A 14,736-nucleotide genomic window follows, 5' to 3' on the forward strand; every position below is an offset into this window, starting at 1 on the left:
CACACACATACTATTTGCGGCTGTTATACGCACACAACAGTAAAGATATAGCACGACTTAACATGTTAGGGGCGCCTCGCAAGATTCGCGGTAACCTGTCCATGAAAAACCGTCGGACGGCAATATGTAGAGATCTCTTACCAATTTATGCATAGCGTCTAGAAAAAAGGCCTTGGCAAACAACGTCGACCCAGATGAGACGCCGCATGATGCGGCGTTTCATCAGGGTCTGCACCGTTTGCCTAAATGAATTTATGCAAGAAATATTATAATTATAGAAATAAATATACTAGACATCCCTAATTTTGGAAATAAATTAATCCAATTTAGAAGGATGGGCAAGTCCACTAGGCATAAATGGGTTAAGGAACCTTTTTAATACAGATTTTGACATGTTTCGCATTATTTCCTTTAGTGCTTTACATTGATAAATGTAAAAACTGGAACTAAATAGCTACAATAAAAAAACAAGAACAAAATTACAGAAAACAAAACAAACTAATCCTCAACTGGACTCGAAACAATGGCCCTTGGAGGAAAGGTCTTTCACTTATACCACTCTGCCAGCCTTGTTACTACAGATACTGCTATCATCATTTATATTAGCTTTCTCGTAGCGTCACAAAATATAACGATAACATAAGAACTCTCAAAATTATCCAATCGTTTCGCTTTTGTAACACTGTGTTGTGTTCAGGTTTTTAAATCGTCAAAAGATGCATATAATGGATATTTTAGAGTATGGTAAATGTTCAGTATCACTGTTTCTTTGCAAATAGCATCACTACCATGATTTTTTTAAATCTGAAACATTTTTTTTTTGCCAATGTACCAAAACGTGAAAAGTTCCCTTAAAGGGACTTAATTGTGCCGTTTCATTTTAACCATATATTCAGTCATAGAATATACATGTATAAGCAATGCGACTAGTTGCGATTACCACCAGTACCTTCCTGGTAAAATTGAGCCTCTGTGTTTATTATTTTGTAACATATGAAACCTAATGTTATTCGTAAAATAATAAAGGAGGAAAACAAATTTTTAGACTATACATGGGTCGATTGTAAGTTGACACCAAAGATTTAAGGTTTATTCATAGATATTTGGTTGAAACTAAGCAGTTTGGTATATAGAGTACAGGTCCAACATTACTGTCCTATCGCTGTGTAAGATATATCATGCTAGGCACGCATAAAACAAAGGAGCGGTCTGACAGTTGTGCTCTCTGGTTTGACTTAATTAAATTGTACTCCTTATAAACATGACTTTGAAATGTTCTTAACGTGTGTTACCTTAACAAATGGCCAAATACTGATAATCACGTATAGAACGTCGATATGTATATTGGAAACTATCAAACGTACATTTTCTGTCGATAGAGACTAGTTTTTTTAAGTAAATGTTTCATTCAATTATGACGTATGAGTGGCAATTTTGCCAACAACCGATTCAACACGTCGAGATGCTGGTAAAAACTTTTAAAAGAAATCGCTACATGCGTAGTATAATTTAATTGTTAATATTCTTTCTTGAGAGTTTTACTGAATATACGTGCTGTGCCTTTTTAATTTTACAATGTTTTATATTTTCACCGTTAAAATCAACAGAAGGGTTAACAAGAAATATCTTTAAAAAGATATACGGCGTTGGATGTTGTAATATTTGCGACCAGTGAAAGGAGATGTAATGAAGCGACCATGTATTTTAATGAAGGTAGTGAATGCGAATGAGATAATATATTTTAATGTATAATCAAATAAAAATGAAGAACAAGAAGAGGTGAAATTGTATGTTTTATTGTCAATAAGTATTGTAATGACTAGGTTTTCATAATTGAATGAGTAATACATTCGTTTCAATAGAAAAAGAAAACATATTGGAATGAAATAAAAGAGAATGTGTTATAATGTGTACAGATATTAGTAGAATGTAAACATAAAATACTCAATATTTTATATTGCAAGCATCATAGTGATATGAATTGTTTGCAGAAAAACAGAACTTTATATAAAAATGAACACAACAGATTACACAGAAACATATTATCACTATTAAACGCAATATGGATTATAATAAATCAAAGACAGATATATTTCCAACACCTATATATTTCCTTAGTATCGCGGGCTACCGCCCCAAAACTCCCGCTTTGTCGATAGTGATAAACAACTGCGAACCGGTAAAGTGCAATCTAGCCTGTTTTTGTAGTGTTTAGTGTGGCCGCTATGGCATGTAGCAATAGATTCTTTTAATTGTAGAGACATGTGATTAATGCTATAATGCTTCGTTAACTAAGGAGAAAAATTTCGATGTAATGTTTAGAGGATGTTTTGTATCATGACAGTTTTTAACTTATTGTAATTTACATGTAATTTACAATATCTTCATATTTCAATTCAAATGATATGCATCCAATGTTTTTATCTGGGAACCAGACTACCAATGTTTACGGTGATTTTTGTATTATAAGCCAATGCACATTTCGGGTTTATTCATTTTGGACCTATCATGAATGAAGGTCATCTAAGGTCAAACGTGACGTTAAACAGCTATGCCGAAAAACTATTTTTATACCATTGGGAATCGTTCAGTCTATCTTAGCGTTTTATATAGAAGGCGAACAACTCCACCGCGCACGGTTTTGGTTTTCACATGGTCATGTAGCTCATTTTGTACGCGTTCATTTCAAGGGATAACGTTCTCATTTCTCATAAGTACAACATGTTTGCGACACTAAGTATTTATTTTGCGAAGTTACACGTTAATTAAATTATAATGCATTCTCATAATTTTTTCGTTGTTTATTTGTGTAGAAACGCCTTTTCCGTGCAATATCGACTGCGACCTATCGTGGTTAAATTTTTGTCGTGATTCTTATATGCTCTCGTAAAGGTCCAATTACTTTTTTTTATAAATTAATTTAGAAATCAGATAAGATTACTATTTGTGTCTGAGACAAAATTGATCAACATTAGTTGCCTAAAGATTACATAATTGTATCGGCCAGGTCAAAGGATCTGCTCTTCACCCGATAGAACCTCAGGCCGTTAAGGATATATAAATAAACTATATTTAACTATATTGTTGTAAATTCTGGCCAATTTATGAGCAAGAAAATGAGATTTCGTGATAAATTCCAAACTTAATATCAAGAAAATTCAAGATATGTTGACTTAAATCATTAACCTACAATATCATTAAACATTGAATACTTATGGTTTTTAGACAAACAATTATTGATACTTTTTACTAGATACTATATTTACTAAACCAGTTTTACAGTATAAAATATGAAGACAATCATATAATGGATAGTTTTATATAATAACCAACTTAAAGTGATATGATAATCGCAGAGTCTTGAGACATGTTTGAAATAACCTTGAAGAATGCATTAAAATGACTAAATATTTGTGTTTGGAAGTATGATAATATTTCAACAATGATATTTCAAGTTTTTCAATAGCAACTTGTTTTCATGAAGAAACCCAATAATTTGTCTTTTGTTTCTTTATCCCAAGCACATTTTACTTTTTAATAATAAATATTTTCTAAAACAATTTTTCCGTAAGTTATGTGACCAAATTAAGCAGCACATATACTGAACATATGTTTATTCATTAAAATGATATTATGTACCGGTATACCATTATATTTAACTATAGCAACAACTTGCAATTCAAGGGAGGCAAGAAGCTGTTTTAAAACTTGACCAAATTTTAAACACGAAAATGAAATTTCTTGACAAACAGCAAATTTATGACAAATAAAATCTACTTTTTAATATTAAATAGCATCTAAAATATTTTTTCTCTGAGTGAAGTTATGCAACAACACCATGCAGCCAATATACTGACCAGATATTAATTCATTAAACGGATATTAGGTGCATTATGATAACAAATGTAGAAACAATTTGCAATTAAAGGGAGGTTAGAAGCTGTTTTAAAATCTGACCAAATTATTAGAAGGAACATACAATTTCTTAATAAATACCATATGTATTATGAACAAAAGTAGAGGCATATTGACATAAAGTGTTGATCTAAAAACTCATTAAAATGTAAACTTTGCGTAAATAATTTTTTTAATCAAACAGTTTTACAAAATAACACATAAAGACATTAAATTTGCAATTCCAGGGCAGCAAAATGCTGGTTTCAAAATGTGACCAAATTATGAGCATGAACATGAATTTTTTTAATAAATACCACATATATTAATATCAAAGTTTGAGACACGGTGACATTTAGTGTTAACCTACATTCATTCAACATTAAAATACTTTAGGTAATTAGCATTAAAATTATTCACAACAAGAGAAGTGTTTGTCAGAAACACAATGCCCCCTACTGCGCCGCATTGATACATGTTTTTTTACCTTTGATCTTGAAAGATGACCGTGACCTTTCACCACTCAAAATATGCAGCTCCATGAGATACAAATGCATGCCAAATATCAAGTTGCTATGTGAAGGGACATAAAACGCGAAACCTAAACTCAAAGTGTGAAGGAAGGACAGACAGACAGACAGACGGTCCGATCACTATATGCCCTCCTTCGGGGGCATAAACATAACTTATTTAGTCTACCAGTCTAACAGTATAAAATATGAAACCGTTAATAGGATGAATGTAAGTCATGATAACCAACAAAAAGATATATAAAAATCACATAAGCAGCAGCAGTCTCACTACAAGGGGATTGATTTAAAAACAACCTCAGTTGAGGAAAATGACATGCCCCCCTTACAGGGTTCAACACGACTCTTCAATTGTATATAAATCCATTAAACTTTATCATTATTAGTAAAATTAATTTGACATTAAAAGGGAGAACATTTGCTGAAAGCAGTAACAACCGCACCCCTGAGTCTACACACACTTCTTCTGCCAATGCCAGAACGTACATGCAGTGTACGGTGACAGGTCCCTTGCCGTTCTGTCTCATCCACTCTTGCATGGCATTAGTGAGCCGCAGCAGACTGGACGTCCCCACTGGGACACTCTTGTAGTCCGGCAACGCATTGAACTGGAACTGCTTCACAGCACGGTCCTCTCCCTGCATGGGATACAGGCAGAATACAGTATGACATGCTGCTCAGCAACAAGGGGTTTTAAAAAGGTTACACACAACCTACTAGTAGGTTACAGTCCAATATTGGTTCTATAGACAGTGACTCACTGATATTGGTAGGAAATTGACCAGTAACAAAATTGAAACAAGAGCTGTGTTTGTGAAACACAATGCCCCTTACTGCCCTTTGAAGCCGCACGGCAGCTATTTAGAAACAAAAAATCACCTTTGACCTTGAAAGATGACCTTGACCTTTCACCACTCAAAATGTGCAGCACCATGAGATATATATGCATGCCAAATATCAAGTTGCTATCTTCAATATTACAAACGTTTTGACCAAGGTTAAAGTTTTGGGACACACACAATGACAGACAGACAGGTCAAATACACTATACCCGGATTATTTGATCCAAGGGCATAAAAACAAACATCAATAAATCAATTGAGATGTCTCAAAAAGTTCTCTTAAGGTTTTCTAGAACAATACACAATCATGACCATAATTTCATAATTAATCAATAAAATATAATGAGTATTAGCTCAGTCTAATTCAAAAGTAGATATTTTTAAATTGTTAAATGCTAATTGAATGATGTATTTTACTGTATTTTACCAATATTACATAACATTACATAAAATATATCACACTATAGGCAACATTACGAACATTAATTTGTATTTCAAAACAATTGGCTTTTAATAATTAACAAACACAAATTCTACAAAGCAGATATTCCTTATACAATATAAGAAAACTGATATCAGTAAAAACATGAATTCCTGTGTCCAATACCATCAAAATATACCATGCTTTTTCTGCTGTCTACCAACCTTTGTCCTGTGTGTCAACTTGAATGTCCTCACAGTAATGTTGGCGTCTTCTTCTGATTAGAACAACAGCTCAATACTCAGGGGACCGTACTCCACTGTGTACCCGTACTCTTCAGGCCAGTATAGGGCACAGGACTGGACAAGGGAGAGAATACATACAGTCAGGGGAATGAACTCATGTAATACAATCATATAATGGTAAGATACTCAGGGGACCGTACTTCACTGTATACGCGTACTCTTAAGGCCAGTACAGAGCACAGGACTGGACAAGGGAGAGAATACATACAGTCAGGGGAGAGAACTCATGTCATACAATCATATAATGGTGAGATACTCAGGGGACCGTACTCAACTGTATACCTGTACTCTTCAGGCCAGTACATGGTACAGGACTGGACAAGGGAGAGAATACATACAGTCAGGGGAGAAAACTCATGTCATACAATCATAAAATGGTGAGATACTCATAGGAACTTTATCCACTGTATACCCGTACTCTTCAGGCTAGTACAGAGCACAGGACTGGACAAGGGAGAGAATAAATACAGTCAGGGGAGAGAATTCATGTCATACAATCATATAATGGTGAGATACTCATGGGAACTTTATCCACTGTATACCTGTATTTTTCAGGCCAGTACAGGGCACAGGACTGGACAAGGGAGAGAATAAATAAGTCAGGGGAATGAACTCATGTCATACAATCATATACTGGTGAGATACTCAGGGGACCATTCTTCACTGTATACCTATACTCTTCAGGCCAATACAGGGCACAGAACTGGACAAGGGAGAGAATACATACAGTCAGGGGAACGAACTCATGTCATACAATCATATAATGGTAAGATACTCCATGTACGATACTCCACTGTTTACACCTACTCTTTAGGCCAGTACAGGGCATAGGACTGGACAAGGGAGGCAATATATAGAATCATATGATGGTAAGATACTCAGAGGGTTGAACAATAGATGGAATGGAATAGAGTATGTCAGGTTATTATTGCATATGGAAAAGTAGATCTTTCAAGGCTAAGAACAGTAGATGCACAAGCAGGGCCGTACGTAGGAATCTTGCATGGGGGGGGGGGAGGCCAACCAGGGAGAGTGCGGGAGGGGTCTTCCCTCCCTATTTTTTATTTTGCACTCTTCAAGGTTAACACAATTTATTTTGTAATATGAAAAAAAATATGGATATATTTATATAAATGAATCAGCACCTTTCTGAAGTATTAAGCTTTAAATATTGGTGTGAACAGCATTTTCAGAAATCAAATATATGATATTTGATGAAGAAGGAAAGCAAACTTTGAAAATCCAAAAACCTTTTTTAAGAAATTTATCATAAAGTATGACTGACATATAACCATAATACTATTTTCTCTTTGAATTCAAACCTCCTCTAAAGTTTCAAAGTAAATTCCTAATAAAATGTTTATCATCTACTACACAGTTTTACTTTCACCATTAACACAAATAAACCATCAAAATTATCAACAACTTTGACATTAGATAGGACCTTGAAACCTTTTCTATAATAACCGTTTTCCGTAGTTTTTTTTACATAACAATATATCAGATATTGAGCTGATTGTTGGTATGCCAGTCATCCTACATGACCGAAAGATAAAGTGTGAAATTCATTCTAGACCATTGATATTTAGCGAAGTTATGGGCCTTGGACTTAAATTTCCACTATAATAACCATTTTCCTGAGGTTTTTGTGCAACTTTTTCAGATATTAATTTGATTATTATGCCCCCGTTAGGATGGCATATGACAGTTGGACTGTCCGGCATTTCAATATTCAGACTTTTGTCAAAACGCTTTAGAATATTGACCTGATATTTGGTGTGTGAGTGTACCTACAAGACTTTGGAGGAAGTATGACTTTCGTCAGGTCCATTGAATTTTAGCAAAGTTATGGGCCCTTGACTTTGACAAAGAAACTTGCTGGTTCAAAATAATGAATAATTGTCAATATCACCTCTCTAATTGCTTCCAACAGTATTTGTATTTCACAAATTATAAATGTCAGCAATATTCAGGCCAAGGACGTCCTGTTTGCTTGATTCGCTGCTTCTCTTTCCTTGGCCGATCAAAAAAGTGTTACATCAACAATCGATAGATGAAGCATTCAGGATCACAGGGGGAATTCACTGATAGGGGATTTGCATGCAAGGCCATAAGAAAACATTGCCTAGGGGCTTATCTCCACTGGCAAGTAAAATAGCGCTAATCCCCTTGTTTATCAGGGACAATAAAACCCATAATCTCTTTTGTATTGAGGGGAAGTGTACTGTGGGCCCTTTTCATGAGAAAAAATGCAGTAAGTCCATTATTTGAACAAATCCTAACATGACAGCCAGCTGGGGGGGGGGCCTGGGCTCCATGGTCCCCCCCCCCCTGTGAACGGGCCTGACAAGCGTAGCAAGATAACTTCTCTACATTCAACAACAATTCTATATATTCAATAATTTTCACACTTGCATCATACATTAATGTAAAAACATCAAATAATAACAGATTTTTGTATTATTTATTACGATCAATAGCATCATCATGTAATTATTTACAGCTAAAAGAAGACAATTTTTAAAATAAGTTAAAGTCAGTATCTCAAAACCATCAAACTATATGTTTGACTGATTTCAACCACTGTAGAGGCAGACAAATCATGCTTGATTTAAGATATTTTTATAAGCATTAATATTTTATACTTAATATTACATTTTACATTAATTTTATCAACAATAATTTCTTAAAACATTTATATTACCAACAGTTTAAGTTCAACAAAAAGAAAATATAGCAATGCTCTGATTTAAATTATAAATATCTTTTGAACAAAGCTCATTTTTAAGAGAAACATAACAGCAATCCATTTCACATGACTCGGGTTTCATATTTGATTACATGTATTTGTAATCATAAGATAACATTTTCATTTATCAATTGGAATACATATTCACAAACCTTGTCATTCCTATCAAATTCGTTGAGCATCACCACTGTATCAGAATGGTAGTCGAAGAGCAGACGCCAGCAGTCAGCCGCAGTGTTTGGAAGGGGCATCTGGGTCACAATATAGTGATCATTCTGGGTGTAACTCTGAATTAGAAATACATCAATATCGTCAAGTAATTCCTTTTAAACGTCTCTTGGAAAAGGGATCATTTTTCATGGAAAATATTTTTCATGGAAGAGATGGACATTGACATAACCACGTACGACCTAAATAGTTCAAATTTGAACATGGTTTGCACACATCATGAGTTTATTATTACATGAGCAATGGCTTAATCACTATGATGCCTTTCTAGCGCCAAAAGCCCCACGTAGTTCTCGTCTCTGTAAGGTACTGAAAGAGTACTGATCCTACTGACAGAGTACTGATCACTGACAGAGTACTGATCACTGACAGAGTACTGATCCTTCCAAGGAAACAGCCTAAAGAGTGTCTGTATAGTGAAAGGCTTTCAATTCATTCAAGCATAATTAATAGTTTTAACACTCTCCCATTCAGAAGCAAAGTAAAAATGGGTATATGCAACTAGCATAAAACCACAACAGCCTGTGATAAACTCTCAGGAAGTTCAAGCTACATGCTATTTGCTGCTTATCGGTATCTTAAGAGTTGGAAATGAAGCCTTTAAAACTTGAATGTTATACGAAAGGTCTTTTACTTTTCTAATGGATTAAAAGGAGTCAAAATGCATATCTAAGTGTTAATGGCTTAATTACACTCAGTGGCCTTGTAACATTTTCTTGTACCCAAGAAAGTAAACAAAATTGGGCTGTTTGACCAAATTGCTGTTTAATCATGTGTTTTGAGTTCTTCGATTAAGTTTTAAGGTTAAATAGACACCCAATAATCATTCAACGAGGGACACGCTTTAGTGTATTGAAAGTTTCTTGATTTAAACCACATACAATTCAAAGAAATAAAATGGTTAGAAAATTTATGTCATACATGTAAATTAATGCCTATTTCTTTTTTGAAAAGGATGCATTAGAATATCCTTTATGTTTTGTAATTCAAAATATAAAATAGATAATATTACATTATGAATTAAACTTTAAAATATAGGTTAAAAAGTCTTCTGAAGGAAGATCCAGTGTAAGTGGAAAGTGTGGTCCCTGATAAGCATGTATGCACATGCATTAAGCATTTCCAGAAAGAGACTCACATTCCTAACAAGACAGAAAGCAATCATGGATTTTCTAAAACCACTCACACTAATCACAGAGAACATTTATCAAATTAGCCTTTAAAATAGATAATAGTTGACTTTAAACACATGAAGAATATATCCATCTTGAAATGAACTTTCCCATTCAACTTATTCATTCTTAAGATTGTTTTTGTTGTTCTTATTATGAGATCTTGGGTCAGGCAAAGGCAATATTAATATTGTATAAATTCTTTATGTTGCACACAAGTTACTTATTTTGATTATTTTGGCGGTGAGAGTCTAACAATTTTTTAAATGTTAGTGTGTTGTTGTTTTTTTTGTTAATAAAAATTGCGTATAGTGCTTGAAAATAACTGTGATATGTAATAATGTCTTAAATTCCATTTATTTAAACTGAAATGAACTTAATTTATTGTTGTTTATTATGGATTTGTATCAGATCTTTGTATATTCATGTTTGATTTAATATTAGTGCTTTAAAACCTATATACTGCAGAAATACTTAACATGATGACAAATAAGAATGACATACATTGGTGTTGTTTCTATTGCGACTGTTGTTAAAATCTAAGTTTTTTCTGTTAATTAAAAAGAAGTTATTAAATAAAGTCATAAATGATTGTATATTCAATTATTTATCCTATATGTAAACATGGTGTTTAGATGCAAATGGTTATCCCATTAGTACCGCCATAATACCAGATTTCAGGCTATCTATAATTATGTAGTCTCATTTATAAAACGCGCAAAGAATTTAGAGATACTTTTTACATGGGCTAAATTCTTTGGAACGTCTCATCGGGGAAAAGTAAAAAATGTGTTGGAAACCAGAAAGTTTAAATTTTCATAAATTTGCGTAAATTGCAAAATAACATTACCAACTCATTCAGTTTTAGTTCAGAAGTCCATTTTTACCTCAAATATCGTCGAATTGAAGAAAGGCATAAATTCTACAGTTCAACTTCTGCTTAAATCGCAAAACAATCACTGACCTGTAGCCATGTCATGAAACTGATTTAAATATGAACCAATCAGCGGAAGGCATTACGGTGTAACGTGTACGCGTAATTTTATTTAACATGAGCATTTACCACCGACTTTTACCTAACTAGATCTAGTATGCTAATCTTTGTCGATTTAATAAGCATATGTTCAAAACAGTTATGGTGCAGTTTCTATTCACTCTTCTTCGTTTCAGCAAGTTTTTATGCATGTCTTTTTCCCACCTCTAACTGTGTTGTTTTGTATTGATTCAATAAAACTGTAAACTATCATAATTAACTTTAAAAAACTTATGTGTCATAATATCTTGATTCCTTGACACTGTCCATAATATAAACTTTAAACTTAAAAAAAAACTGATGTTAACTGACATCTTTGTAACGGTCAAACATATCGACTGATGTTTTGGTGCAACAATTGCGGACATCTATTTTCCTCCCTAAGACATTTTTATTTTGCATGGTAATAGAATCTGAAAGTGCAGACGCTTTACAAATACATGCACAACGAGCAACAAATTAAGTCAGATTGAAAACGCATGTATGTCGCCAATAATATGGTCAAACGCTTTATTGAAATATGAAATCTAGTCCGCAGAGCATTTGAATAACTTTTACTGTTGTCCTTCTCCATCATCCAGGCGCTTGCTGAATGAAACCGTCGCCGAGTTACAATATTAATTCTAAAGAGAAAATGAATACTGAATACTCATACTGAAAATGAGCAAAGCATTTTCGATCGAAGCTATTGTATCATACGCATTGAATTTGTCGAAATTGCGTTAAAGTAAAGTTGGTTGCGTTTTCAATACGCATACTATTGGATTTCTTTACGTTTTAAAACAGTTTAATAGGGTGAAAGACGCAGATACGAAGCTTATCTGGGGCACTGATGTTTGCGCACAAAATCCTTGCGCAACAATCTAGACAAAGAAGGAAAAATTTCCACCATTAATTGAATGGTTCAGCCGTTGGACGCTCCAAATATTACCAATATAAAAAGTAGCTTAATATTTGAGAGCGTCAACAAGTTGGACTATATAATTATGTAAAACCCTTTAGATTTCACATACCGGCTACAGCTGTTTCTAAAATGCACAATGATTGGTAGCATAATCATTTAACGAGCTAAGTACATTGTAAGGAAATTCTGTAGCCATATATTAAACAAAACAACAAACTAGTCATGTAATCCCATATTACAAAGGTACGAACATCAATAGGGTACGAAATATTGAATGCATATTGACATCAAGTCCCGATGTTATGATTAACTACATAGGCTAATAGTCTGTATGTTATGTCACTTTCTTACACTGCCACGGTGATAAGGCGATTACCACTACTATTCCGCTCACCGTCAAAATTTTATACTTCTGACAAGAGCACCGTATCCCTCTGACAAAAAGCAATATGGGGGACGAAGAAATATCCGGTAAGTGGGCGACAAAATGGTTTATTATAAAACACTGCAAAATGATTATCACTTGCGAAGTACTTTGTCGAATTTCCGAACCAACATGTCGTCTATTTTAACGTTTACAAGTTGTGAATTATTTAGCACGACTTTGAAATAGTGTTTACAAAAAGTCGCGCTCGACACCATTCGTACTTGTGAGAAAAATGTAATAATCAGATGATAGTCGATGTGTCAGACCTGATATGTCAGACTTAAATCATTGTATATATATATATATATATTATATATATATTATACTAATGTATGTATGTATATATATATATATATGCCATACGAAGTTGTTTGTTTCAATATCTGTAAAAAGGCCTAATATTTTGGTGAAAGCATGCATCACTTACATAAATATCGATGCACCGCGCAACACTGATTATACACACCGTATTTATATTCCGTGTAACTGAAATTCGTGGCACCGCTGACTTCTGCGCATGGTTTTAAATGATAAGTTTGAACAAGCCATCGTGAGCTTAATGTATTTACGATAGTCTTCCATTTATCAAAGTTACATGTCCCAGAATTGATCTTGAAAATGATGGCATGCTTGCACCAAAAAAGGTTCACCGGGATCGATTGTCTTGCTTTCCAGTACTTGAAGGGCACATGTTAAGTCTCATGTTTCAATTTATCTATATAGTTGTGGTAAAATACAATCATTATTGATAATTATTATTTATTGATTTCAGATTCATAATCCGTAAAAAAGATGTCCAGCTACGATTATGGAAAGGTATATGCAAATGTTAGTGTAAAACTAACTGAAGGAAATAATAAATTTAGTTATGTATAGTGTACAGTGTGACAGAGCTCCAGATAAGGTTTTGTGAAATTTTGAACGTTACTACCAGATTTTCAAAAAGAATTCTTAACTCTGAAATTGTATTCTTTACGTTACTACTAAGTTTTGGAAAACAATTCTTAACTTTTCTAAATGACCTCAAAATAAATAATAATGGTTATTTTCATGCATAAAATCAAAATAAACATACTAGCAACTTTATTTATACGAGTTCAGCAGTGTCTATTCAGTATTATACAATTTTATTTTTTAAATACCTTCATATGCCCAAACTGTGCTTACATTGCATGCCTTCGATGAGTTTTTACATATTTCACAATTAAAACGGGTCTCCCCTTCAATCTTTTCCACTCGTTCAATGTTTTTTTTTGTTGAAGTTTCGACCCGTCGTGTAGCGTTTTTTTTAGCTTTTCCGACTGTGTCGGCAACTGAATATACAACATTGTATAAGATCTTTTCTATAATGTCTTTCTTAACATTCAACTTCGGCTCACCTTGCGTACAATATGTTAAAAGCGTGTTTTTGCACGCTTTTCAGTATCATATGGTTGCTTAGCGACCGTCTAAGGTGATAAGTCTAAAATTCAGGTCGATACGCCTTAGCTACTAGGAGCCCAATACCCGCTTACTACGCGTATATGCGCGAGAAAGAGTTGTACTATTTATGCAAGAGAGTTCTCCAATTATATTCATTCACAAATGGAAACATGATATTAATATCGTGTTAAATGCATAAGTTTCGAACGGAGCTTTTATAGAAAAGGATCAATAAACAATGATCGTATTGTACCTGTCGCGGAGGAGATTGCTTATGAATGAATAAAAAAGTCCACTTTCTGCAGCGCCTTCATGACGTAGTATTTTTGCTCAGTCCATTCATAATATCAGGCTATTAATAGATACGCCGGTCGATAAATAAAGGAAAGTCCACGGGCGATAACAACGCAATAGGTAACGCTCTCACATACACCTCAATGACGTAGTACAGGTCATTCGTAAATTTAGACTATTAATAGATTCGGGAAAAAGTTAACGCTTATTTATATTCTTAATTTATAAAACGCTGATCATAAGTTCAACAATAACTTCAGCGATACGATAGACAAAAACAAAACAAAATGTTTCATAATCACTAAACCCGAATATAACAAACAATTTATAATAATAATACGAATGACCTGTTTCATCGTAACATCGTTCATGCTACTACAGCGGGTATTTCTGGAAAACGTTCTTTGGTTCTCAGCAGATAGCGGCGATCTTTTGTATTTACGGGTGCTAGCAACGCAATAGTAGAAGGTTAGTAGAAGGTTAAGCTTGGTTATATTCACAGTTCTCAATACATA

The 14,736-nt window shown here is 33.8% G+C and overlaps 1 long non-coding RNA gene across 1 annotated transcript; it reads right to left on the reverse strand.

Moving 5' to 3' along the window:
* Positions 1-4,939: 4,939 nt before the first annotated feature.
* Positions 4,940-9,030, reverse strand: LOC127864755 (uncharacterized). The gene is made up of 3 exons (XR_008042275.1): positions 8,894-9,030; positions 5,912-6,046; positions 4,940-5,062 (listed from the first exon to the last, which is right to left on the reverse strand). It is a non-coding gene; the product is annotated as an uncharacterized LOC127864755 (long non-coding RNA).
* Positions 9,031-14,736: the final 5,706 nt, after the last annotated feature.

Source organism: Dreissena polymorpha, chromosome 1, assembly GCF_020536995.1.
Source record: "Dreissena polymorpha isolate Duluth1 chromosome 1, UMN_Dpol_1.0, whole genome shotgun sequence".
NCBI lineage: Eukaryota > Metazoa > Mollusca > Bivalvia > Myida > Dreissenidae > Dreissena > Dreissena polymorpha.